Source organism: Equus asinus, chromosome 20 (assembly GCF_041296235.1).
Source record: "Equus asinus isolate D_3611 breed Donkey chromosome 20, EquAss-T2T_v2, whole genome shotgun sequence".
NCBI lineage: Eukaryota > Metazoa > Chordata > Mammalia > Perissodactyla > Equidae > Equus > Equus asinus.
The window spans coordinates 38,053,658-38,078,431 of record NC_091809.1 but is presented as its reverse complement, the minus strand read 5'-3'; positions in this window follow the sequence as shown (position 1 = coordinate 38,078,431).

Below are 24,774 nucleotides of genomic sequence, written 5' to 3'. Positions count from 1 at the left end.
CTACAGACCCTGATCTTCTTTCTCCCTCTTACAAGGATCCTTGTGAACACACTGGACCCACCAGATCGTCCAATCTACTCTCCCTAACTCAGGATCCTTCATCACATCTGCAAAGTGCCTCTTTGCCATTTAAGGTCCATTCACAGGTTCCAGGGAGGAGCACTTGGACGTCTTTGAGGACCAGCATTCTGTCAACCACAAGCACCAAAAGTCCAAGCTCCATGGCTTTCCTTAAGGGGAAATGTATTTCATAAATGTCTCCCAAATGTTTTATGTGGCCCAGATAAGCTTACCTCCCTCACTCATGCCTAAAGGAATCCATATGTTACCTTGAGTCTGTGATGCCCACATTTGGGCTGGGAGGCTGCCTGACAGGTGCCTGTGTGTGCCTGCTTTTGCTGATTTGCATCCGCTCTGATCAGTGGAGCTGCTGAGTCCTCCCCTTGCCTCATCTGGTGGCCTTCTCAAGGGACCCAAGTGGATGGGGCTTGTTTGACTCCCATTTTCCAGCCCTTGAGGAAAAAAATGTTACCTTAAAGCAGACTTTCATTCTAGAACATACCCGAGTAAATTGAATAGATGCTGTTGAGGCAGGACTGCCTTATGACTATTGTGGGTCCTAGGAGTCTTTTTCCTTTCGTGGGCCTCTTCTTCCATGATTTTTATTAAAATTCCATTTCATGAATGCATTGGTATAAAGATAAATATATTAGTATCATATATCGAAGTATTTTCTTTGGCTTAAAAGTTCATTTATTTTCTTCTCATTTTAAAATGATTTACACATTTTTGTGGGTCTCTCACGCTTGTGAAGCCCAAGCACTACAGCCATTGTGCCTGGTGGGTGAGTCAGCCCTGGTCTGAGGAAGAGGCAATGGGCAATTTGCTTTGCCTTGTGATTCTGGGATTCTAACAACTCTGGCTGAATGAACATTAACAAGAGTTTTTCCGGATGGATGTCCTTCATAATTCTAAGGAAGTACTTCGTACTTAAGTTTTATGATGATTTTGTTCCACTGCAGTGAGCGCCAATATTTTTTGTTGTTGTTTTTTAAGATACAAGGTTTTAATTCTTTTCAGATTTAATAAAAATATCACTGCATCCAGAATATATGACTTTCTACCAGGTTCCAGGGTACAGTCTACTGCATTTACGCAACAAAACAATGTCTTACTTCTAATAAAACACTCGTTGGGCTATCGACGTATCTCTGTATTAATTTTACCCATAACGTACACATAAGATGTTCCACCTCAGAGATATTTTTTATCAATTGTTTCACAGTAATTGTGAACTATGTGGTCACCCTTGCCCCAATCTTTCCTCTTTGGGTGATGCAATAAAGGATGAGGGGAAAAATCTCTTACGGAATTTACTGGACATTCTAGAGGTAAATTTGGAGAAAATGTATTTTTGGTCATTTATTTTTATCAGAGAACAGCTGTCCTCATCCCTTCCTGAATGGAGGGAGAAAAATCTGTGCTCCATAGAGATGGGATGCACAAGTTCCTGCTGGATGCCCGCCGTGGTGACTCTCTGCTATGTAAATGGATCCTCTCCAGGGAGTAGATAATCGCATGTGTTTGGTGCTGTCTCAACTTAGAGGTCTCTCCAAGGTCAGGCCTCATTCCTGCCTGAGATGACGATGCCTTGGGAAAGGGTGCTTCAACATTCCTGGGACCTTGGGAACTTCCCCTAGGGTCCTCCTTCAGGGCGCAACTATTTGGTCCTTTCAGAGTTGTAAGAAAAGTTGATTATTCTTCTGGATCAGAGCAATTAGGGGACAAGCCATTGTCTGCACAGGAGCCAGAGTGTACTTGCAAATCATAAACCAGTTAATGTCACTCCCTATTTCACAACCTCCCACGGTCTCCTCCAACGGAGACTAAATCCCAGTTCTTTGATGGCCTGGAACTGTCTTGCCCAGCTACAGCATAAGGCAAGCTGCATGCGAGATTGTAAGTTTTCTAGTAGGCACATTACCAAAGTAAGAAATGTGTAAAGTTAGTTGTAATAACATATTTTATTTAACCCAATATATCTGAAATATTATCATTTCAATGTATAATCAACACAAAAATTATTGATGAGCAATTAAAAGAATGTTTTTGTACTAAGTGTTTAAAATCCACTTACAGCCCATCTTCTGTGATCAGTCACATTTCACAAGCTGAATAGTCACATTGACTGGTGGCTGCCATATTGGACAATGCAGGTCTAAAGAGATGCTTTAGGGTCTGGCCCCTACCGGCTTCCTCCATCTCACTGTCTAACACTCTCATCCTTCTTCACTTTTCTCCACCTGTGCTGTCCTTTTGTTCCTTGAACTGAACAAGCTGCTTCCATCTCAGAACCTTTGCACTTGCCCCTGTATCTTCCTGGAAACACTTTTCCAACTTCTCCCAGTTATTTGAATAGTCAACTATTTTTTTTTTCATCATTGAAATCTCAGTTTAAGTAAGCCGTCTGAAAATTTTTCTGAGCACCTTATCTAAAGTAACAGCCCCATTACCTCTCCCACTGTCTCTGTCGTGTGTCCTCAGTCTTTCATTCTTCATGAGTCACTGGGACCTGAAATAATCTTTCTCATGTGTTCATTGTCAGTCATTCTCCCAATTTCTTGCTTAGTGTTTACGTAAATAAGTGAAATGTATGCTTCATCCTCTCTTTCACCATCTTTCCCAAGCCCTGGAACAGTGCCCAGCACATAGCAGGGGCCCAGTGCTTGCTGAATCCCTGCATGGGCAAGCTGGCTGCTCCCCCAAAGGCTGTGGAAGAGTGAGGAGCTGCAGCCCCAGGGCAAACATTTGTAGGTGATGCCTGCAGCTCCTTCCCTCCGTCTTGTCCTTTCCTCCAACTTCCATTGTCTGCCTCATCCTGCTCCTTCTGACCTCTTTTACTTCCCATCCTCCATCCCTCTCTTCCTTTCTCTCCCTTCCCCACCCCAATCAGAGCCCTTTTTAGACTGAGTCCCATGGTTCTCCTAAGCAGCCCTATGTTGGGGATGAAAAGGGAGAGTGGAGGATGTCAGCCCTGATTGGAGGAGGGTGAGGAGGGGCCTCGTGGTGCTGCAGGGAGGACGGAGTGGGGGTGGGCTGTCCTGATTCTACACCGACTCCAACACTTCACTTGCTGTTCCCCTGCAGATGCCGTTCACATGGGATATATTTTGAACGGTGTCCCCTGGTGTTGTGCCACAGGGCAGCCCTGGGGTGGGGTGATGATCAGTTGGCGAGTGGGGTCAGGTGAGCTGCAGTGCAGCCCTTGACCTTCTTCCTCCGGCAGCACAGTCCATCCCTGGGAGTCGAGGGGGATTCTGTCTGTACTTGGGTACAGACCCTGCACCCAGAGGCATGCGGGCCTCCTCCCAGGTATAAGCCAAGCACAGAGACATCACACTGTTACAGGCTCTTAACATCAGCCCTGATATCAGTTCCCCCACATTGAACCAAGCATATATGGGGTTAAAACTAAAACCCACCACCCCCTTTCCTGCTTCTTTAGCTCCACTCATATGTAAATACCTGTTTCTTTAAACTTGGACTCTTTGAGCTTTACAACTAAATGGGAGTTACAAATTGTTAAAAGCCCACGTGGCCTGGAGTTGGAGGCACACTAAAGTTTAGCTAATCATGTGTCCTTGAGTTTGCCAGGAAAGCCGCTGTCTCAAGAGTATCAAGGAGCGGAGGCTTCCTAGACCCCAACTCCTTGACTCCCTGGCTAGAACCTGCCTCAAACAAGAAGATGAGACAATGGCGAAGGACGCCCACCTGCCATCCTCCTATCTCCCCCCCCCCCCCCCCCCCCCCCCCCCCCCCCGGCTACAAACAGCCTCTCAAGGCCAAAGGCAGGCTGGTGGGAAAGCACTCAGCTGCACAAGCTACATGTTCCCCCCTCCCCTACCCAAAACCCCAAATAAAAGTCCCTATCCGTTCCTCATCGGGAAGCTAGCAATTTTTGAGGCATGAGCCCTTGCTTTGCTCCCTGTGCCTGGCATAGTAAAAATCTTTCCTCTTCCACTCAAGCCTCTGTTCTCGTTATTTGGATTGGCATCAGGTTCAGAGACCGAACTTTCGGTTACAACACCAGGCTTTCAGCACATTCAGCAGGTGGTGGCAACTGATCATTGTCCAGCCTGAATCTGGGCCAGAGTGTGTACTCCCTCTGACCAGTGGGAAGACTGGTCCAGAAGAGCCTCATCCTGCTGATTTTACTTGCGAGCTCTACAATGCTTTCATTGTGATCAAGTCAATGCCAGTGGGGTTTGAGTGAGTGGAGAAGGCTTCTGCCAGAGAGGGATTCCAGCCGTGCTGTGTGAGGAAGGTCTATGAAGGTAGGTGGGTCCTGAGTATTCTCCTTGGGTGACCTGTGCCTCAGGGTAGGATTGGCAGCTTGTATTCAATTTTGAGCATGGTATGAAACACCTATGTGACCACCTGGCAGCCTGGGCCCCAGTGACAAGGCAGTGTGGCTGTAGAACCCAGGAAAGTGGCCCCTCAGGATCCCTGGGAGTAAAAGCACATAGGCTTGGAGTTGGTTTCTTTTTTTTCCCTAAACTAGTAAAGCAGTATCAGCTGGTTCTGGTGCTGTGCTAACACTGGCCCTTAACTGTGCCGGTGACCTGTAAAAAAGAAAAAACGATCTTCTGTTCAGCTCCTGAGGGGGACTGGAATTGGGCTGCTCAAATTTCCTTGAGTGTGCCTGGAGTATGGTAGAGTTTTGGGGAACTGGGGACAGAAGTCGGAGCAGAGGGGTGGGGCAGGATGGATAGGATAATTTGTAATACTCCCTCTCTGTCCTCTCTTGTGTGGGAGGTGAATTGAACCCTAACATACAGAACACCCAGGGCTCTGCTAGGGAAGCCCACTAGGAGGCCCTACCTCCAGAAGCTCAATCCCAGGAAGCAGATAGACATCCCTACTCAGGAGCATGAGTTCTTGATGGAATGTGCCGTTTTCTCCTCATTCTTGATTAATTTGTTGATGCAATGATCCTCTGCTTCATTCAAAAATTATTAGTGAGTGCTTGGGGCCCTCCTGTGCTAGGCCCCACACCCATGGGTCTGCAGCATGAGCTTCTGGGGTCTCACTTGCCCTCTTCTCTGCCTTTCTCCAGATGGCACCATTTCCTATGGATACCAAGGTTGTAGCAGCATATGTATTGATGTGACTCTCCTTGATTGCAATTTTCCTGAGGATTGAAATGCTGTGATGACTCATCTCTCTGCAACAAGTTCTAAAGACCAGACCCAGCTTTTGCCCTGATCTGGTGGATAAGGTTGATTCGGCATACCTTTCAACTACCACAATCTTCAAGACTGCTGTGACTGGAATACAGCTTCCCTCCAAGAAGTCTCGGACTAGTTCTGTTTTCAGGCCCCAGTTCCTTTTCTTCCCCTCACTGCGAGATGCCCCCAGGATAGTCTTTCAAACCAAAAGGGGTGAAGAATGGTGGGCATAGCTAGGTCCAAGCATACCTTCTCCATCTTCAGTCCCTAATTAAGAGTCACATGGTTGTCGCACAGAAAGGCAGGGTCTGTGGAGACTGTGATGCTTTTAATGCTGGGTGCTCTGGAGGCAGTAGCTGAAGGAAGAGGAAGAGTCTTCAAAAGCCAAAAAGAGTTGGGAGAGTTGGGGGCCCTAAATGATGTATTAGTTGTGTTGGCTATCTGCTATAACAAAAGTCTCTAAAATGTCAGTGGCTTGAAACAATAAAAAATGATTGCTAACTCATTTCACAATTCAACAAAGTGGTGGTGTTTATTTAGGTACTCAAGCTCCTTTTTTATGACGTCTTTATGTCACCATCTTTCGCACAGTCTCCTAGGTCTCTACAGAAGGGAAAGAAAGCATGGAGACCCACAGGGCCTATTGTGGGGAGAGCTGGAAGTCTTGTACATATTTTCTACCCACATTCCGCTATCACTTGACACCAACCAAATTGCGGAATGTAATCTTGCAGTCTGGAATGTAATCTGGTGTGCCCAAGAGAAAAATGGATGGTTTGGTTACCATAGCACAGGGTACCTTGTTCCCTTTCCCCCTCAACTGTTTAGACTTTTCAACTTGCATCTATGATATTTGAGCTCTCTTATGAAGGAAAGAAGAACTCAGCCAAGGAGGATTACAAACCACAATGTATTGCTTGAAAGTCAAATGTCTGTGACTTGACCAGATTTCCCAGTTGGATCCTTTCAGAGTCTCTCCGCATGGAGGCTGGAGGCCAGCGTGTCCCACACATGCTCACCAGCCTGTCTCTGGGCATCCGGTGCTGTTCTTCTCCTCCGGTTTCCTTGTTGCTTCCCTCAGTGCTGCTCCAGGGGTCTCAGTGCTCTCTTTCTTGTGGGGACTTCCCTGAGAACCCCAGCATGCCTGTGTAGGGGAGGAGGACATTTCCTCTCCCCAAATGGGGGTTCGTCTAGCTGGAGAACGAATTAAATTCACATGAGACAGAATAGCAAGAGAAAATTAAACAAAGCTTTATGAGGAACCATGGCCCGGGGCCTTTCTTCCCAAAGGAAGAAAGGGCACCGAAGAAGTAGGGTGCAGACAGTGGTTATATACCCCCAAATGGGGTGTTTCACATGTGATTGAAATGTCCCTCCCACAATAGTCACAAGATTGCCCGGTCAGCACAGTGCTTGATGGACACAGCAGGTAATGGTCTGCTATCTCGGTGGGCGTAGCAGGAGGCAAGTGGATTGTCTGGAGCTGGGCGGTCACAGGTGAGCTTGGCAATCAGTTCCTAGCCTAAGGAAAGATGCTTAATCCTTAAGAAATGCCAGCGTTGGGAGGGGGAGGGAAGTTAGTTACAGGAGGTTACCAGACTAGCACAATAAAATGCAGATTTAAGTCCTTGCCTTTGGTATTGATTAAGAGTTTTTAGAGAGTAGGTCATCGTCTTTCTTCTTCCTGGTACAGAGAGGGAGGCGCCTTTTACAGATAGAGATTTACCTTACAAATGTAAACGTGTCCTAAAAAAGGGCAAGTTCCATTCCTCAGAGCCTCCTTGCCTGTCCCAGTTTATCAAAAGCAATGAGCCTCAAATAATCCTGATGCCAAAGAGACATATCTTGGGGTGGCCAATTCTAGGTCCCCACACCTGTCAGTGATGTCATGTCCTCCTCCCAGAGCAGCCAGTCCTCAAGAGGGGTACTGGCCTCCGTGATTCTCCATCACATGCTATCCTTAAGGCACCAAGCAGACTGTTTTGGTTCATCTCCATCTGCATTTCTTGTCTCTCCCACTCATCACTTTGTAAAAAAGGCTTATTCAGCTCTGCCTTTAGCCTTTTAAATCACAGGACTCTGTGGGGAGTAAAAAGGTTGTAGGCTTTTAGGGGTGGCCAATTATGGGAAGGTAGATATATATGGGAACTAATAGAACATAAAGGCTACTCAGCAGGTTTTGTTATGTAGATTCCTCCAGGCAGAATAGAATCTGGAGTTGCCATTGGTGATTAAGCATCCTCCTGACCCCCCGCCCCACCCCCCATAGAGAGGGCGAGGCCAGAGAATTTTTCTTGTATTTGCTTCTTCTGAATTGACTTCAGTTCAAAATAATCCTTATGGCAAAGTGACATATTTTGGATTGGCATACTCTGAACTCCTTCAACTCAAAACCATCCAAGTACTGGATAGAATCAGAAAATTCACTGTTCTCTCTCTGCCTTCCTTCATCATTACACTTCCAGGCACCTATCCCAAACTTCCTTTTCCCAGGGCTCCTCTCTGAGTATGCAAAATGAGGTCAACAAAATTCCCTTTCCTGGGGATTTCTTATTGAATTTGAGATACTAATTCTTTACATATGATTAGAGCTATAATGTGAAACTCAGATGCTGTGGGCACCATCGTCAGCCATGTGATGGAGAACCAGAGAGAATCCATCTGCAAAGACAGAAGACTGAGGCAAACATGAGAGAGCAGAGGTGTTCATGTATGAAAGCCTGAAGTTCTGACCTCTTTGTCATTCTTGATTTCTTTTTTTTTTTTTCTGCTTTATCTCCCCAACCCCACCCTGTACATAGTCATATATCTTAGTTGCGGGTCCTTCTAGTTGTGGGATGTGGGACGCCGCCTCAACGTGGCCTGACGAGCGGTGCCATGTCCACGCCCAGGATCCGAACCCTGGGCTGCCGCAGCGGAGCGTGCGAACTTAACCACTCGGCCATGGAGCCAGCCCCGTCGTTCTTGATTTCTGCATCCCATCTCCCACCCCCAGCTCAGGCCAGGAGAGATTCCTGACAAAGGTGTCTGTCATTGTTCTGAATCTTTATATTCATCCATTTGCTTTCTTATTTCATTTAAGTTAGTTTGACTGGGGCTCATGTTTGGATTTGTGAGAAAGTGAGCTGTAACAGTGGCTGAAAATTCTCTACAATAAATAGCAAAACCCAGCAGTTTCTGGAAAAACAGTCTCAGCTGCCTGGTGGTGTAAGTGAATACACAAAAAAACTGAATCCATTAAAACTGTTTGGGAAATGCTGGGAGGAAGAGTGAATGCGTGCCTGTAACCTTAGGCCTGGCTTTGTAGGCTGTCCCCGCTTCCACAGAGCGTTTGCCCCACTTAGGATTTATTTCCCCAAAAGAAAGCACTGTGGAAAGGCTGGAACATTTTCATCCTGTAGGAGAGACAGACTTAGAGGAGTGAGGAGGAGAGGCCATGGATCCAGGGCTTAAATCTGTTGGATGAATTGCTTGGTATTAGAGCCATGCCCCCTCTCCACTCCCCAGGGAAGAGCAGTCAGTGTGTGAACAGAACCCAGATGGCTGGAGGTGCCCTCTATGTGGGCAGTCTCTCGGCACATCTGATTGAAAAGAATGAAAACCCTCTCATGTTAATGTAGGTACAGGGGGTTTCCTGTCAGGAGACAGGAGAATTTCCTAGTAACGAGTGTAGAAATGGAGGGAAGCCTCATGGAAGCAGGGAGCATGCCAGGCACCATTTTTGCCTTTCTAATTGTTTTGGGCACAACGGTCAGTCTAGGTCTTGTCACCTCACCTTGAGGAAGAAGATCAGACTCTGCTCCATGAGAAACCTCTCCTTTCACTCAAATTATCTTTTTGGCCAAACCTTTCAGACATTTCCTCCATCCTCCTCTGTAAGCTAGCTGCCATCCTTTCCATTCTCAGGCAGGCATGATTCATGTTAATACTGCCCACACACCTGAGAGGAATCAGAGGGTATGTTCTGAACTCCCTCAGGTCATGGTGGGGTAAGGTGTTTTTTTAGTTGTTCCCTGAAACTTTCCTGCAGAATGTGGGAAACTTGCCTATTCCTAGGAAGGACTGTGAGCACCATGGCCACCAGAAAAGGGAGTTTTGTGGTCTGAATTGGGCCCTAGACATGACTGAGGACCCTCAAAGGAGAAAGAAGGAGGAAGAGGAGGAGACAAAGGAGCATTAAGGGCCCATATTCTATCTGCCCAGTCCAGCTTCTGGAAGATGAGGAACCTGAGGATTTGACTGCAGAGAGAGGTCAATGTCTGGATTTTTCAATGTTTCTACTGGAAACGTGGAAACAGAATTTTTCAGAGGAAAGTAACTGACTAGCAGAAGGAGGAATTCCTGAAGTTGGTGGATAAAGAGGAATCAGGAGGGGCTCCACAAGGACTGCTTCCCTGTGCCCCCTCACATTTGCAGTGAGTCCATTCTACAAATCCAACAACAGGAGAAATGTCCATTAGTCATGCACCTTGAGCAATGTTGCAGAGGGCAAGGGGTCGGCCCCCATGTACATTCAGCAGGGGGAGGGGCAGGGCTCACCTTGAGTCCATGAAGGTGAATTTGCTTTTCCACTCTCCACCCTCTACAGCACCATGGACATTGAAGACTCCTTTTCCAAGCCCAAGTGCGTAATGGGGTCCTGCTCCAGCCTCCTCGGCTCTCCCTAATGCTCAGCTCTTCTCTGGAGCCCGGGCCTTTCCAACACCTTCCCAATGAGAAAATTCAGCCTGTTGTGCACAGCTGCCCTGCTCTACATTTTGGGAAATGAGTCCCAGTGGTTTGGTGGTGGGTGTTGTGAGCTGGAGTAGAGCACTGGAGAAGACAGGCTCTCAAAACCTGACTGGGTGCCCCACTGTTCACAGAAGAATGGGTTGGTGCACACTCAAGGCCTCTCCCATCTTTCCCACTGGCACTTCTGACTTGTCCTGTGTGTGGGATGCATGTGGCCCAATGGCCAGAAAAGAGGTCTCAGGCACCGAGCGGAAGGTGTTGGCTGTGAGCATCCTTTGGGATGGAGAGGGAGTGCTGAGAGCAGGATGTGGACAGGGCACCAACTGTGTCTACTACACCCATCATCTCACTCATGCAGCTGTTTCTTCTCCCCAGGCTGCTGACTGCAGTCTTCTCAGTTCTGTCTCTTCCTAAGGGCCAAATAGGCTGCTCCTATTCCATCTTACACTCTTCCCTGCAGTGGTCCAGAAAACCACTGGCTTGAGACTTGACAGGCAAATCTTGGAATGAAATCAGCTGGACGGTGGTGGAATTCTCTTTAGAAAGAAGTACAGCGCATATGGGATCTAATTCTGGCACACTGAATATCCACTTTTTATCCACATATCTTTGACTGATATTTAAATATTCTACCCCAAGCTCCGTTTCTTCAGCAAAGATGTTGAATATCTTTAGATTGAGTAGATGAGGGAACTAAAGCCTGGAGAAGTGTAAAAGGAATGGAAGCAGATTCCCACCCCGTGCTCTGTCTCCAAGTTCACAAAACTGCCTTCCCATCCTAAAGTTATAGATTTGAGAAGGGATAGGAAAACACTTTCTGTAAAGAGACAAAGATTAAATATTTTAGGCTTTGTGGGCTATATGGTCTCTGCTGTATGTATTCAACCCTGCCATTTGCAGCCCAAATGCCACCAGAGAATACATGTAAATGAATGAGCATGACCGGCTCCTAAAAATACTTTATTCAGGGACACTAAAATTGGAATATCACAGAGTTTTCACATATCACCAAATATTATTCTCCTACTGAATTTTTCCAGCCTTACATTTTACAATAAATGTAAAACTATCATTAGGTCATAGAGCATCAAAAAGCAGGCAGTAGGCTGAACTTGGCCCTGAGGCCACAGGTGTGGATCCCTGTCTTAGAGTGCTCCTGGTGTTGTGTGGGACAAGGAGAGGAATGACGAGAATCACCTCAGGAGTTCGAAGTCTGTGTCAGCATCTGAAATGACTGGAGGAGAAGGGGCCTTAGATGTCATCCGGTGAACATGCTCTGTACTGATGAGGAAACTGAAGCTTATGGAGGTAAACACCAAGTGCACAGAGTTGGAGGTTTTCTCGATAACGCTTTTCTCATTACAACACATGATGCTGACTTTTGGAAAATTAACAGCAAAGTAGGATACAAGCAATGAAGTTGTGATGTTTTCAGTGTTGACTGTGTGTGTGTGTTCTAGAAGTTGAGAGAAAACCAAAGGGTGTGGCCCCAAGAAACCACGGATCAGCTTCTTGGGTGGTCTGTGGGTTTTGAAGGGTATGTCATGCTCTCCAGCACTCTCCCGGGAACTTGCATTGATAGAGGAAGTGGAGAATGGGTCAAATCACTGTACTGTTGAGAACCGTAAACAGAGTGAAGTTGATGCCATCCCGGGAGGCTAGGAATACGGAGGGTAGACTTTATCTCTTCCGCTGGCCCAGGGGAAAGCTGATATGAGAGTTAAAGGAAAAGGTACTGTCTCATTAAAACCCAAACCAGAACCCTAAACCATTTCAGCAGCTAAGAATCCTTGGAAGAGAAGTTCCAGCTGAGGGATGGGAAAGCACTGAGTGAGGGAAAGCAGTATGTATGAAGGATCAGTGAATATATCAGTCTGTACAGAGACATAGATTGTCTTCCCAATGCCCTTCCCAGAAGGTTTAATTTGTAGGTACAATAGAGGAGAGCATTTCCTAAAAAGGCAAAGGATGAAGTGATGCAGAATGAGACTCTGATGTTTACAAAGCAGAAGATAGGGGACTTTTAGAGCAGCCACTAGTCTAGAGAGTCTCCCAGTTACCATTTTCCCTGGTGAACGTGAAGGGAAGAAGGTGGGGAGAAGGGCATGCACAAGGGGCAGTGGAGCCAGAGAGCTGCTCTTGTCCTGTTTTCTTTCCTTGCTGCGTCATGGTGGACTGAGCAGCTGGGATAGGAGGTGGATGGGTAGTTCATCAGTTCAGCTCGCTTTGGCCATCTGCACTGATTGCCTTGAAGCCCTGAGGTCCTCTCCTTAGGCTCTTCTTCCAGGTCCTGGTATTTCTAAACAACCTCATTATGACCAGATGCTTCTGTGGATGTTGCACTGCAGTTTCTCACAAGGGACACACAAAGAATTTCCCTAGAAGTCTTCCTATGCACTGGAATTTCTAGTGGTTTGGTGCCCCAAGGCTGACATGGCAAAGTGTGACCAGAAAAAGTATGGGAAAGAAACTAGGAAGATGTGAGACCTTAGCTATATGTTCGTGGGGTTTGTACAAGATGAGGGTAGGGTCAATAGCACCTCTCTCTCTTTTACCCTGATGAGGCTGTCAGGAGGCCTGAGCACCAGAAGTTATCTCCAGAGTGGTTTAAGGATACAGGGGTTATCAGTGGAATATACTTAAAAGACTTGGTGGATTTTCCAGAGGAGAATAAGACACAACCCACAATTAAGGGCATTGCAGCTTCTTTACTGGTTTTTATTGTTTTTCAGGGCTTGGTTAAGGGTGAGTAGAAGACCATTTATCATCTAGAAGATCTTTCTTAATCCTCTATCTATTTTAACTTTCCACAGAGAAAGATTAATAAGCCTTGAGACTTTTTGAGTCCATAACTTCCAGTACCAACCAGGAGCAAGTCCTCTTTGTTCACAAGTGTGGGTTGGGAGATAAAATTGGCAGCACAATAGTGCAATGATTAAGCTCAAGGCTCTGGAGATAGCCTGACTTTGGGGTGAATATGAGCTCTAGCATTTACAGACTGTATGACCAGAGAAACCACTTAGCTTTTCTAGGCCTCAGTTTCTGTTCTTATAATAGAGTCTTAGAGCACTCACTCCATAGGCTTATTATAAGAGTTCACTGAAACAATGCTTATAAAATTCTCAGCACAGTGCCTGGCACATAGTAAAGCTTCAGTGACAAAGAAAGGGATCTGGGTGTGTGTGCAGGATGGGATTAGTGCCCTCTAAGAAGAGGAAGAGACACCAGAGCTCCCCCTCTGTCTGCCATGTTGGGACACAAGGAGAATCTACAACCTGGAAAAGGTCCCTCACAGGAACCAAGAGTGCTGGCATCGTGATCTTGGCCTTCCAGCCTCCAGAAATGAGAGCAATAAATTTCTGTTGGTTAAGCCTCCCAGTCTAAGGGATTTTGTCACAACAGCCTGAGCTAACTAAGACAGTGGTCAAAAACCTGGTGGCATAAAACCCCCATTAAACCCCCAGATACTCAAAACCCCTGTGCACACAAACGCCGTCTGTTGTTTTGGAGGAAAAGATGAATTCAGAAAAGGGGGTAAGTTCCTGTGGGGTGGGTATGAGCACAGGTGTGAGGGAAGCTGTGGAAGGTAAGAAGCTGTGAGGTCACGAGTCCAGGGGAAGGTAGAACCTGAAGCCAAGAGTGACCATGAGAGAGAAAGTAAGTGCTGCCTACACCCACATGCACGGATGCAGAATAGACAGGGGGCTTCCTGGGGAGGGGAGAGCAGGACCAGGGCAGAGGCGCCTGGACTAGTCTGTGCTTCCCAACTGGCTCCACTTGAAGAAACAGAGTCCCATGAACACCAGATGCTCATCCAGGCAGCTCCTGCTAGAGGACTGATGTCACAGAATGGCTGTTTCCTTAGGAAGTACACACCAGGACTGCAGAGGGAGATTTTGAACCAAGCAGCGCTTCTCTACAAAGAAGATGCAGAACTGACAGTTCTCTGAAGCAGAGAGGTGAAGGGGGCCGAGAGGAAGTCTCCCAGCAACCTGAGAGCTGGGCCTTCCAGGTCAAAATGCCCAAACAGCCCCCACAGGAAGGAGGAAGATCCTCTGAAAAGTGATGTGAGCAGATGATCTGCCCAGCGGAGTGCCACAGGTGCTGCTGATCAACGGGCCTGGCGGAACCTGTGCCTTCAGCTGCAGAGGCTGCGTGCAGGGCGCAGACTTGCTTCAGTTTGTTGTGACTGCGTGAGAGCTAAGCCTCCTCCACCTGTCCCCAACCATGACTTCTCAGGTCACTGCGGTGAACACGGGAGGAGGAGGAGGAGGTTGAGAGGAAGGTCGCCTGCTGCCTTCAGGATGGAGCAGAGAATAGACTCCCTCACAGCTCAAACCTGAGGAGGCTGAGCTGCAGACCCACACAGCTCCTGGGAGTGAGGATGCACAGCTGTTCCAGATCTCCTGAGGGCTTCCTAGATGAGACCCCAAGACAAGCTCTCTCATTGTCACAGATGAGAGTTGGGCAGCCGCACACGTGGTGGTGGCGGAAGAGCTATCGTCTGTATGGTCCTTCCTCCAATGCTTTGTTTTTTCAGCTAACATTTGAAACTGCTCTCCATTTCTATTTATTTACTTATTTTTGCGTGTGTGTGTTTAGTGCTGCTGAAGACTAATACTTGGAATGGATGGCCCTTTCCCTTGGTAAAGACATTCCACGTAACGTCAGCACACAGTTGCTGACATTTGACCAGCACGTGTGTGTGGCAGGCACCATCTCATATAATGTCCACCGGGTAGGGTTTGTCAAGCCCCTGCTACACTTGAGGCAGAGGGGGTGAGGCATTTGTCCAAAGTCACACCACGAGTGGGGGCAGCAACAGGATTGGACCTGGGCACGTCTCCTCTAGAACCTGAGTCCTGAATGCAAATCCACGCTGCTTCTTTCACGAATCTCAACACAGGAAATGACACAGAACTGAGCAGGGGCTGATGAGCTAGATGTGCTGTGTAATAAGACAACAGGGGGAAAACCTTTGAGAATCCCCAGAGGCAGCGAGAACTGGGCCCTTCCCAATGAAATGAGAAGAGGGGAGCTGCCATATGTCTCCCACAGAGGGCAGTTTGAAGAACAAGGAGATTATTCCTATTGAGTTCTTATAACTGGATCGTTCATGTTTCACTTACACACAGAAGTTCCGTAAGTGCTGGTTTCTGAAATCTCTGTGACTGTTTCTCGAAGGAACTTGAAGTCACCAGGTGGTTCAATCCCCTATGACATCACCTTGGTAGGGAGACAGAGGTGAGTGAGACTCACATGAAACAAAGGGACAGTGGGAAACACTATGCTGGTCACCTTTTAAGGATTAGAGTAGAGGTCACAGAGGTCTTTTTTTCCCTCCTATGGGGAGAAAAAAATGTGGGAAAGCTGAGAGAAAATATTTCTCTCTTCCCAGCCTCATCCCCTACCTCCTGAACTTACCATCAAATGACTTTCTTGTAGTTTTAAGTAAACTGTGAGACAACTTATCTTCCTTTTATTTCAAAAACAGTGTAAAACCTGCAAGTTTCATCAATATAGAAAAGAAACACATAGAAGAAAGCTATGACCACCCTTTTACAGGAGCAATGAGACAGGGGCATTAGTACTAAAGGTTTTAGGGGAAATAGCATGCCCAGACATTCCCTTGGCACAGTTGGTGGTGAGGGACAGTGTGCTGAGAGCTGTGCATGTGGAGTGAAGCAGGCGGCCTCCAGCTGAGCCCCACCAGCGAGGGCTGAGGTCCTGCAGAGGCGAGAATGGAGGGGCTGAGTGATGCTGGAGGTGGGGAGCCTGGAGGTGAGCGAGGGTGTCAGCACAGACAGCATCTGGCTGGATACATGGGACGCCACCCCTCCCTGTGAAGGGTCAGTCCACAAGGCCCATCTCCTGTGCAAGCTGGGGACATTGGCCAAGGGCAACATGATCTGAATTACCACAATAACTGCTAAGGCCCAGACATTTGGGTTGTTCACATCGTTTTACATCCAGAAAGACTCTTCTTTAGTCCCTTGATGTCTTTTCTTCTCCCAAGCTTTGACTCAGAACTTGCCCACCCTGGGCAGTAGTCAACACTCACCGAGGCCTGTTCTGAGGTGGACACCGGCTGCTGCTGGACTGTGGAGAGATCAGCACATGGCACTGTCTGTAAGGGCTCTAAGGGCTGAGTGAGGGCCGTGAACAGGTCAAGTCGACTGCAGTGTGGGTCAGTGCTGTGACAGATTAGCACAGCATAATGGGGACGAGGGGTAGAGAAAATGACACCTTCTGGGAAAACCGGGAGGGGACATTGGCGCTGGGTCCTCAGGAAGAACTGCAGTTTTCCTGGCCAAGTATGGAGACAAGGATCTTCCATGTGGGGAAGCTTAGAGGCGAAGCTTCATGGTGGTCAGGACAGAGCTGGAGTTGAGAGAGACTCGTGGGATGTTTGCTTGACGCCTTATTGAATGTCAATGTGGATACTGCATGAGTTTGCTAGGGCTGCCATTACCAGATGCCACAGACGGGGGCCTTTGCCATAGGAAGGAATTTCCTCACAGCTCTGGAGGCTAAAACCCAAGATCAAGTTGTTGGTAGGACTGGTTTCTCCTGAGGTGTCTCTCCTAGGCTTGCAGATGGCTGACTTCTTGCTGTGTCCTCACATGGCCCTTTCTGAAAGGGCAGGCTATCTGGTGTCTGTGTGTCCAAGTTTCCTTTTCTTACAAGGGCACCATTTGGAGCGAAGTAGGGCCCACCCCAATGGCCTCTTTTTAACTTAATCACCTCCTAAAAGCCCCATATTTTAATAGATTCATGTCTGTGTTACTTGGGGTTATAAGAATTTTGACGGACCCAGTTCAGCTCATAACTGTGTGTTTCTGCAGAAATTGGATGAACAGGTTGCTGTCTACCAGGTTCCATTGCCATCTCTAGGTTACCCCCACCCCGTGAGCCTGGGAAGAGCAGCACTGTCCCTGCGCACCCCATCCCCACCCCCAGGACCTGCACTTCCTACCAGTGGCAGCCACAGGCCTTGTATCACATCTTCTCAATCTTTTAAGAATGTCAGACCCATTTGGCTAATCACAAATATTTCACATAGCTGACCCCCTACTCCCAAATACCACGAAGATAGCAAGCTGCCTAGGGGAGTGCAGTGTCCACCTTCCCTCTTCAGGCTCAACTTACCCATGAAAATCTCTAGTCGTCTTCTTTCTCTGAATCCTCACAGTCAAGTTCTGTCATGTTTTACGTACTGTAGCTTGTATTAGGAAAGCAAGTAGCCTTGATTGTTTTTTCAGAATATAAAATATTATCCACCCGTATCCCCATCTCCTGTCCATGGACACTTTGGACATCACTGTGTCAGTAGCCGGCTCTGTGAGGTCCAGAGGTTCAGGTGTCAATCCCCCCATGGGCTAAGTCCTAACATGAAGGTTTGCTATTCTATGCTCCATGACAGCTGGTGATCCCTGGAGGGTCTCAAATATCCTAACCATAAGCTGCCTTCTCCCTCTGTTCCTGGGGAGATATTTCCCTAGCCCTCCAAGCCTCCTCATTATGTGCTCTAGGTGCACTTCCTGTGCCTCTTGAGGAGCACATCTCAGGTCCCTGGCAGGCCATGGAGTGATTCAAAGGAGCCATCTCATCCTCCCTTGAGAAGCAGGGCTCACCTACCTTTCTCATAGTGCAGGGCCTGCGTCCCACAGCCCCTGCTTGTTCATTCTCTTCTCATGTGCGACCCTCTATGACCCTGTATGGCATGTGCTATATTCTTGCCCCTAGCTGTGAGAATACATTGCAGATAATCTGCTCTTAATCTCACCCACTGTCCCAGGTTGCATAGTTGGCCATATTCATAACCCTAGGGTGGGAATGTCTCCCTCACCTCTGGGGTGATTAGCAGGTGATTACAGCTCTTTCATGACCCAGGGAAGGAAGCCCTATGAACTGGAGGCCAGAAGGGTCCTCTGGACAAGATCCTCTGTAGAGAGACTCAGGGAGAAGCTCCTAGGGAATGAATCTCTTAGGGCTGAGCTAAGCAGCTGGACTCACTCTGTCTTCCTGTCTGAGCTCTTCAGAATTTATAGTCAGGAGCTTCAGAAGAACCATTTGATAAAATAGTTCTTCTTAGCCACTATGCTTATGGAGATCAGAATAGAACCCCAAGAAAGACCTCTCAGAAAACCAAGACATACCAAAGTTCCAATTCTAACAGAGGACAGATCGGGGAAATTTGTTGTAGTGCTGGGTGTGGGTGTGGGTGTGGGTGTAGGGGTCACAGAAAAACAGTTTCTGCTAAGATAGTACATGTCTCAGGGACTGTGCATTCCTGAAGGAGGACAGAGTCTTCTTGGACTGTGTCAAGGCAGGGGGCCACCAGCTGATGTGATACAGAGATCTGGAGCCCTGGTGTGGAATGAGAGCTGCTAGCTCTGTGACCCTGGGCGGATTGCTTACCCACGGTGTTGGTAGTCACAAGAGGGGAGTACCTACCACATGGAAAGTTAGGAGGGTCACATGAAAATGCTTTAAAGCTCTTGGGGCAGTGGCTGGCCTGGGGACGATGTTCTGTTGAAAATAGTCAGCATTACTGAGAGGTAATCTAGGCTTTCTGAGGCCCTCGGCCACATGGAAAGTAAGAACAGCTTTGTAGAATAACTTCTCTCCTTTAGGGTATTTTGTGATCATTGGCTGGGAAAAGAAGGGCAGAAGGAATGGAACGTTTGCAAGCTTTCCCTGAAGTCTGGGGAAAGAATAAAGTATGATCCCAGATTTAGTGTAAGGCTGAAAAGTACTGTTATTTTCCTGTTGCTACTATAAAAAGTCACCACAAACTTGGTGGTTTAACAACACAGATTCATTGTCTTACTATTCTTGTGTTCAGAAGTCTGAAATAAGTCCTATGGGGATATAATCAAGATGTTAGTAGGGCTGAATTTTTCTGGAGTTTCCAAGGGAGGGTCATTTCCCCGCTTCTTTCAACTTCAGGAGGCCGCTGGCATTCCTTGGCTTGTGGCCCCTTCTTCACATCCCTCCAACCTCCTACTTCCCTCATCATATCTCCTGCTACAGACCCTGATCTTCTTTCTCCCTCTTATAAGGACCCTTGTGAACACATTGGACCCACCAGATGGTCCAATCTACTCTCCCCAACTCAGGATCCTGCATCACATCTGCAAATTGCCTCTTTGCCATTTAAGGTCATTCACAGGTTCCAGGGATGAGCACTTGGATGTCTTTGAGGACCAGCCTTCTGTCAACCACAAGCACCAAAAGTCCAAGCTCCATGGCTTTCCTGAAGAGGAAATATATTTTACAAATGTATTCAAAATATGTGTATTTACCAATATAGGCATATCTCCCTTGCCTCACCCCCGAAGGAATCCACATGGAACCTAGAGTGTACTGTGCCAGAATTGGGGCTGGAAGGCTGGGTGCCATGTGTCTGTGTGTTCCTTCCTGCTTTTGCCAACTTGCATCTGCTCTGCTCACAGGTGGTGTCGAGTCCTCCCTTTGCCTCAGCTGGGGTCCTTCTCAAGGGATCCTAGTGGATGGGGCTTGCTAGACCCCCGTTTTCCAGCCCTAGGAGGAGAATGTTACCTAGGTGCAGACTTTCATTCTAGAACATACCCGAAAAATTGAATAGATGCTGTTGAAGCAGGGCTGCATTACAACTTTTCCAGGTCCCAGGAGATTTTGCCATTCTGGGCCTTCTCCTCCTCAAAATGGATTACATTTCTATTTTATGACTACATTGGAGTAAGATGAATACATTAATATTATATATGAAAATATTATCTTTGACCTAAAAGGTACTTTATTTTCTTCTGATTTGAAAAGGATTTAAAACGTTTTTGTGGGTTGTGAATCCCAAGTGCTGTGGCTGTTGTGCCTGGTGGGTAAGTTAGCCGAGGCCTGAGGATGAGGGAAAGGGCAAAGTCTGCTCCCTGCTCTGTGATTCCGGGACTCTCAAAATGCTAGTGAGTGCACATCAACAGGAATTTTCCCAACGCACACTCTTAATAACGCTAAGGGAGTACTTTTTACTTAAATTTTGTGATGATTCAGTTCCACTGCAGTGAAGCCCAAGATTTTTTGTTGTTGTTCTTTAAAATATGGGGTTTTAACTGTTTTCAGAGTTAGTAAAGTATCACTGCATCCAGAATATATGCCTTTCCGCCAGCTTCCAGCATTTGGTATACTGCATTTACACAGCAAAGCAATGCTTCACTTCTAATGAAACAGTTATATATTGGGATTTTGACATTTCTCTTTGTTAATTTTATCCCTAATGTGCACACAATGTCTTCTACACCAGAAATATTTTTTATTAATTGTCTCACAGTAAGTAATAAGTGTGTTGTCCCCACTTGCCCCAATCTTTCCTCTTGGGCGATGCAATAAGAGAGAAATGGAAACTTGCCTACCAAAGTGGCTGGACATTTTATAGGTAAATTTGGAGAAAATGGATTTTTGGCCATTTATATTTATCAGGGAGACAGCTGTCCTCATCCCTTCCTGAAAGGAGGGAGAAACATCTCTGCTCCGTAGAGATGGGAGACACAAGTTCCTACTGGATGCCCACCGTGACACTCTGCTACATAAATGGAATCTCTCTAGAAGCCAGAGAACCACAAGTGTCTGGCGCTTTCTCAACTTAGAGATCTCTCCAAGGTTGGACTTCATGCCTGAGATGTCAATGCCTCAGGTAACAGTGCTCCAGTCTTCCTGGGACCTCCGGAATTTCCCCTGGGGACTAAGTTCAGGAGTATCTATTTGGCCCTTTCAGAGTGGTAAGAGCAGTTGATTATTCTTCTGGATCACAGCAATTAGGAGACAAATTGTTGGACATGTCACCCTCATGGCCTAGGAAAACTGAAGTGTTTCTAACGGAGTGAGAGCAAACATCTTTCTCCTTAAGCTATGCACATCTCAGCGTCCCAAGAGGCTGGACCTTAATATAGGAGCACTAAGAAATGCAGGGAAGATTTGCTTCCCAACAACACATTGAAAAATCATTTTCAATATATGTATCAGACAAAAATCCTAATTTTTTTCTTTCTAAATCTTCCCTCGTAGCACTGGGATACGTTTTACATAAGTGTATGTTATTTGATAGAAATCTCTCTACTTAGGCTGGAGAACAATCCAGAGATGAGATGTCACGTGATTCCCAAAGCCTCCCCTCCACTGGCTGTCTCTCTGGGAATGTCCTTACTTCGTCTTCATGATTGAAAGGTGAATTTTCTGAATGTAAGATTCTTGTTGGCAGAGTTTTTCTTTCAGCAGTTGGAATGCAGCTGGCCCTTAGTATCTAGGGATGCAGAACCCGGGGATAAGGAGGCTGACCGGGGGACGGGAGCATCCTCAGATTTTGGTACCAGAGAGGAGACTGGAAACCAATCCCCTACAGAAACTGAAGGATGATGGATGTCATCTTGCTGCCTCTGGCCGCCATTATTTCTGAAGAAAAATCAGCTGTAATCTTACTGGGGCTCCCTTGTACGTGATGAGTAATTTGTTTCTTGTTACTTCCATGATTTTTTCCTTATCTTTTAATATTTTGCTTCAATATGTCTAGGTGTTGGCCTCTGTGTTTATCCTATTTAGATTTTGTTGAACTTCTTGGATGAGCAATCAGTCTGGGTTGTCTAGGGACATAGAACACATAGTATATAATTCATATATATATATATAACGCGTACTCTATATATTATATGGATGCTATATATGGCCTGTATGCTATATATATAATGTGTGTACTATACATATTTTATATATGTACTATATACGATGCTACGTAGTGTTGTAGGGGAGGAAGAAATTTTTCTCCATCCTTTTAAATTCTTCTGGCTGGTCTAAGAATTAAATTGACAGTTGACAGATGAACAGGAGAAACATCAACCAAATGACGTGTATCCATGGAAGAGACTCAGGAAAACTAAGTGACCCTCCAAAATGGCAGAAGCCACCACCTGAAATACCATCTTCAGCTAAAGACAAAAGAGGGTGTTGGGGTAGTCTTTGGGACTTCAAAGGGAAAAGGCAATTCACATGGAGATGGAAAAGCAAAGGTTTGGGAAACAAATGAATACCGCGCCGTGCAGAGACAATGGGACGTGGAGATGACTCTGCTCTCTGGCCCCTGCCCCGTCTTCCCTACCACACTTAGCCCATTTTCTTTGTAGATATCTCTGGTCACAGCTCTGTTCCTGTTACAGGTCATCTATCTAAATTCTCTTAGGCAGTAAAGGTGAAGTAACAAGAAAAACTTTCTGAATCTTTTGTTTCTTAAAAATAATCAGCCTAATGTAATAATTGTCATGATGTTAAAGGGACACATTTTGAGGTGGCAAATTTTGTTTTCATTCAATATATATTCTATATACTACCCCCCACATATATATGTATATTAGTATAAAATATCTATATATATTAAGAGATTTATTTTGAGGAATTGACGCATGTGATTGTGAGAGTTGGTGAGTGAAATATACGGGGCAGGCCACCAGCAGGCTGGAACTCAAGCAGGAGACGATGCTGTAGTCTGAAGGCAGAATTCTTCTTCTCCAGGAAACATCCATTTTCCCTCTGAAGGCCTTCAACTGATTGAATGCGATGCACTCATATTGTTGAGGGCAATCTCCTTTACTTAAAGTCAACCTATTGTCCACATCCATAAACTATCTTCAGAGCAACACCTAGATTAGTGTTTGATTAAACAACTGTGTAGTACACCCCACCCAAGATGACACATAAAACCCACCATCACACATGTAGATTAATGGTTTTCATCAAATTTGGGAAATATTCAGCCATTGCTTCTTTGAATAATTTTTCTATTCCTTTCTCTCGCTATTCTCCTTCTGAAAGTTTCGTTGTACATATGTTGCTGGTGTGCTTAATGTTGTCCCACATTTCTCCGAGGCACTGTTCATTTTTCTTCACTCTCTTTTCTCTCTTCTTCATAAGGCATAATCTCTATCAACCTGTTTAAATTTCTAATTCCTTCTTCTGCCACTTCAACTCTACTATTGAGACTGTCTAGTAATTTTCTCATTTAGGTTATACTTTTGAACTCCAGAATTTCCATTTGGTTCTTTTAATAATTTCTATCTCTCTATTGATATTTGCTACTTGATAAGTTGTTGCTGTCATACATTCCTTTACTGTCTAAGCATGGTTTCTTTTAGTCCTTTGAACATTTTTATAATGGCTGCTTTGAAGTCTTTGTCAAATGTGACATCTAGGCTGTCTCATAGGAAGTTTCTTTTCTCCCCTGGCTTTGTCGAGGTACAATTGATAATAAAAATTATGTCTCTATTTAAGGGAACCATGTGATCATCTGCTATATGTATACACTGTGAAATGATGACTACAATCAATTTAATTAACATAGCCATCACCTTACATAGTTCCATTTTTTTAGTGGTAAAAACTACTGGAGATTTACTCTCTTGGCACATTTCAAGTTTACAATACAATGTTAGTAACTATAGTTGCCATTCTGTACATTAGATCTCCAGAACTTAGACATCTTATAACTGAAAGTTTGCACCCCTTGACCAACATCTCCCCATCCACTCTCACCCCCAATCACAGACAGTTTTTATTGCGTGGTTTTGAGGGTTTTTTTGTATGGGTCATGCCTTTCTGTTTCTTTGCATGCCTCATAATTTTCCATTGAAAGCTGGAGATGTTGGGTAAATTATTGTAGCAACTGTGAATATTGGTTTCTGCTCTTTCACTCTACCTCCTTGGGCTTGCGGTTGTTGTTTTCTTGTTTATTTGTCTGGTGACTTGACTGGACTGTTGTAGTGAAATCTACTTCCCCTGCAGGGTAAAACGTCTGCTGTTGCTGCTCAGAGGGCATAGCCTTGTGCATGCTCACAGTCCTCCTGGGATGAGGGCGCTTTACAGAGCTCCACAGACTTGCTCTTCCCCTGATCTCTGTGTTAATTGTCTACACCTGTTGGTGTCACACCAACCTATTAGGCTCCCCTAATTACTGGCTGATGGCTCTATTGTTTTCAACAATGTCTTGGGGCATACATAGTTTATTGTCTGAGCCAATTAATTTCAGTCCTCTTTGCAAAGGTCCATTTTTCAGGCCAATCTTTCATGTTTGTTCTGCCCTGAGTATGGGTTTTTCTTAGCGATTTCTTTCTCTGGCTCTCTCTGGTAGACTGGGTGACCTACAGTTTAACCTGTTGCTCACATGGAGATAAGAGCCTCCTCTTATTGCTTACCACCAGAAGCTCCACTGTTTTTGAGAGTACCCTTAGGCTTGAACATCCCTACAGTCTGTTTTGAATGAAGTTGGTTCCTTTGGGAGATCTTCAGATGCTCGTGTTCTCATGGATGCCTCTCTCCCTGGGGAAGTTCTCTAAGCCATGGCCCCAGTGCTTACGGCAGCAGCAGAGGCCTGTCTACCTCAGAGTTACATCCCTGCACTATGAGCAAGGAACTGGACTGGGGCAGTGGCCTCTGGTCTTCTCAGCTTGCCTCTCCTGGTATGGAAGCTCTGCCCTACAAGTGAGCTGGAGTGAGAGTAATTGGGACTCAGTATTTTCAGCCTGCCACATGTGGGTTAGAGGCCCTACTCTCTGAGTGGGGGCTGAATGGTGGAAGGAACACCCCCACAATATTAACCAGGCTTGCCAGGAATTTAGCCTCTGCAACTTGGAGCTGTGGTGGTTGAGGAATGCTAGTGGTCTGACCCTCCCAGTAGATACCCATATCCCTTGACTGGGACCTGGGGGAAAGGATACCACATTTTCTTGGCCATGCCTACCCAGAGTGGAATTTCTTTCATGCTGAGCTGGGAGGAGAAGGGAGGGAGTGATCAAGT